The 4,082-nt window shown below is 43.7% G+C and overlaps 1 non-coding gene across 1 annotated transcript; it reads left to right on the top strand.

Annotated features, from left to right (window-relative positions):
• The first annotated feature begins 577 nt into the window (after positions 1–577).
• On the top strand, positions 578–740 carry LOC119437977 (U1 spliceosomal RNA). The gene has a single exon (XR_005189609.1). It is a non-coding gene; the product is annotated as a U1 spliceosomal RNA (small nuclear RNA).
• The last annotated feature ends 3,342 nt before the right edge of the window (positions 741–4,082 follow it).

Genomic DNA, 4,082 nt, shown 5'->3' on the forward strand with positions numbered 1-4,082 from the left:
CATCATTCTGCTGTAGTCATGCCGTCTCCGTCATGCTGCCATCATCTCGTCGTCATTCCATCGCCGTCACACCGTCGTTGTCGCTATACGTTCTCGTCGTCACGCTGTCTTCATTCCGTTGCCGTCAGGTCGTGGTCGTCAAACCGTCGTCGTCAAACCGTCGTCGTCAAACCGTCGTCGTCAAACCGTCGTCGTCATCCCATCGTTACACACACGCTCGCATCACACACAACTGGGCATCTCAGCAGTTTTGCACCACGCAGCTACTGCTTAGCGCCCGGGGCTCGTGCCAACTTGCTAATCGCCACTGAACCAGCCTGAATGCGCGTGAATCTTCGCTGCTTTGCTCCCGACACTCGAGCACGCAGTAATATGGTCAATACAGTCCCTGCGATACAAAAATTGTGCAAAGTAGGATTACAGGCTTGCAGTCACGCAGACGTTTGTAGTTGCAAGTCCTGAATTCGCATCATTTCGTTGCTGCATTACGATTATAGCTGGGCGAAAACCATAGCGACAACCTGTGCAATGTGTTGCGCCTCATGGAATGACCCGCCTTTCCAACGGGACACCTTGCATACTTACTGTGGTGTCGGGCCATCTGGCGATCAGGAAGCCGGGGCCCCGTACCGAGGCCTCCCATTGCACTGCGGGTGGCTGAAGTACGCCACTACCCCAAATTGGGGTAGGCGGGGCATGTAATTTTTGGTAGTGGGGCTTGGCGTGCGTGCCAGCCCCTCGCTTGTGAAATCAAAAATAAGAACATTGCGCTGAGCGCATTGTGGCTGTTTTCCTGGAGGTGGTTATGCTATATAGTTAGGTGTCGTTGTTCGCAAGGACGCTTTTCTGTATACAATAGGAAGGTCGCGGTCTCGCTTCGATTCGCGTCCCTTCAATTTAAAAATTCACGCAGAAACTCCACTGGAGTTGTCTGAAGTATGCGTAAGCATTGTGCCACTTGCTCATCTCCATGCAGCCCGGTATCATTATCAATCTTGATCCGACCAGTTTAAACACTTATCAACCCTTATCTGTCCTTATAATTGCTCAGATCGTAGTAAGCCCTTATCACTCTTTAGCACCTTATCCATCCACGCCAAGCCATCATCAACCATGATGAGACCCATTAACCCCTCATCACTAGCTATATTCCTTATCGCATTGACAGCTTATCTGTCAGTGTTGTGCGACGTGAAGCGCTTGAGCCCTCAGAGATCAGCGGCAGCTGCGCATAGCGCGGCCGCGTGGGCCCTGTCTTGCAAGCGATCTGCGATAGGAACAGAGTGCGCATAGCTTCGTGTGCGCTGTGTTCTCACCACTTAGTTCGCGTTGAAGCGACAGGCAGCACGAAGGTCAATTCGCTCGCTGCTGCTGCCGCGCTTCCTCACTCCAACGTATTGACAGCGAGTGCGCGCGGTCATCGAGTGAGATGTGTTCATGTCTGCTCGTGCGCGCGTGGCACCATGGTTGGTAATTAAGTTAGTAAGCGAATGTTTACAAGTTTACACGGCCGATAAAACTACTATCCTTACTTCGTATAGCTGTCTACTAATTTGCTATCGCAATCGATGCTTTGCCTTTCGGTCGAAACCGACTTTTTTTTACGTATTCGCAGACACTATTTTGCATGTCTTCCTATTCAAAACGCTGCTGGAACTGCACATATGTTTTCCAGAAACCACCATGGACTCCTGACTCTGTACTGCTATGATAAAGTTGCAGGATCTTTCGGCGGCACGTCTCTGGAACGTAAAACGTGCCTTCACAGAACTTGATATCTTCCCGGTGCTTTCCCAGATAGTTGCTACGTGCACGTTCTCATTCGTCACCTTCCTCAGTAGGTGCACTCGAGACAACACATCTGCATCAGGTAGCTTGTCACCAGGCTGACGTGCAGCAACCAAGTAAGCATTCAAATTTACCATTCAAGAGCGCCACTGTTTACCTTCTGAAGACCAACGTATTTCAGAGAAATATATTTTTAACAAAAACTGCGATCTTGTACATGATCTTAGCCAGCGTGGTACACATGTATTTCCTTTTTAATGGTAATTTCAACTCTGTTAGTTTTATTTATCAGATGTGTAGTTTGGCATTGTAAGCTTGTCACATACGAACATTTCCTGTTGCCCCTGTCAAAGTGCAATTATCGGGTACAGACCCCGTCAAGCCTTCTTTGGCTTTTAGTCTGTGCCCTCAGCATTTTGTACACGCTATAATGTACCATAATGCCGAAATAAAATGAATGAATGTAACTACACAGAATAGGAACAAAAATGTGGGAGCTACATTCAATATAGAACATGTTATTATGAAGACAATAACAGGCACCGTATTTCCTTTAACTCCAAGTACAAACAATGTACGAGAATAATTAAGGAAAAATAAAGCAGTGAAGGTAGATCAAAGAACGCATTAAAAAATAATGAAAAACAACCTCGGCCCAAACATTTTTCCTTCTCTTTCCTTTCTTCACTGAATATATGTTTCGAAAGTTAACAACGAATCCTGGGTTACTATTATGCCAGTCAGCTTGTTCCAATCAACTACAGTTCTGGGAAAATATGACTATTTCCAATAGTCAACACGTGTAGTAAATGGAGTGATAGCCAATGAGTGTTGCGGTGTCTGGTGCATAGTCTGTCGAATAGATGAGAAGTTGAGATGTATCGACATTGTAGTGGCCGTTTATTAGTTGATACAGGAATTTTAAAGGACATATGCGGTTTCTATTAGTTACAGAAGGGAAGCCGCTCTGAGAAATGAAGTATAGTGATAGAGGTACGCCCATAGATATTGTATATAAACCCTACAGCCTTCTCTTGTAGATTTTCTAGCTTCCTGACATCGGTTTTAGTGAACGGGTCCGATTAACAACAGCATATTCCAAAACTGGGCGAATCTATTTTATATGTCAAGAGGCGTACAGAGGGTGTAGATGTCTTTAAGGAGTCTCTTAATTAGAACAACTAGCGGCGACAATATGCTATTACTGTATCGAAATGTTTTGTCCAGGACAGATCCTTAGTTATGCAGAGACTAAGATATTTGTAATGTGTTAGCTCTGACAAAGTGTCTTCAGTGCCATAACGGTACACAAGTGGCTTCTTTTTTTTTTTAGTATTATTGTCATGTATACTGCCTTTTCAAAATTAATGTGCATTGGCCATTGGCGACACCATTCAACCACCCTATTGCAATCCCTATATAACCGGAGTTGGTCGTCTCTTGATGTTATTTTCTCGTACAGTACGCAGTCGGCAATGTAGACCTTAATTTTAACAGAAATATAATTAAAGATATCATTAATATATAATCAAAATAAAAGCGGACCGGGGACTAATCCCTGTGGAACGCCAGGTTCAACGGAAACTAAGTGTGAGGACGTTCTCTTCACAATAACGAATTGACGGTGGTTAAAGAGATAGGCTTTAATCCCCGCATTTATTTTATAATTTTCAAGTAAAAAAATTCAATTTATGAAGCAATTTTTTATGGTAGACCCTATAAAACGATTTGCTAAACACCGTGAACATAGCATGTATTTGTTTTCCTCTGTTTATTGCGCTAGCGAAATCATTTAAAGTTTCAACTAACTGTGTAGTTATCAAAAAGGCACCTCGAAAGCCATGTTGCAGATTTATTAGAATGTTGTGTTTTTCAAGAAAACCAATAACATATTTATGAATTATGTGCTTTAAAAGCTTGGATATTGGTAATAACTAAATTGTGCGGCAGTTTCTCATGCATGTTTTGTGCCCTGTTTTATGTAGAGGTTTTATTCTAGCTGTCCGCCAGTCATCTGGCAATGTTCCTTCGCTGACGGACCTTCCAAATAGGATGCACAGGTATTTCGCAAACAGCTCCACATAAGGTTTTAAGAAAGCGTTGGGCATATCATTTGGCCCGGGTGAATTCCTAATGTCCAGCTTTAAGAATAAATTTACGATACCCTTTTCAGAAATGACAGTGTCATGGAGGGAAGGTAGATCAAGAGAGAAACGCGCTGTATACAGCCGTCATCTCGCGTAAATACACTTTTTAAATGGTTATTAAAAGCACAGCACACTGTGTTTTCATCC

The sequence above is a fragment of the Dermacentor silvarum genome, chromosome 1 (assembly GCF_013339745.2).
Source record: "Dermacentor silvarum isolate Dsil-2018 chromosome 1, BIME_Dsil_1.4, whole genome shotgun sequence".
NCBI classification, from domain to species: Eukaryota; Metazoa; Arthropoda; class Arachnida; order Ixodida; family Ixodidae; genus Dermacentor; species Dermacentor silvarum.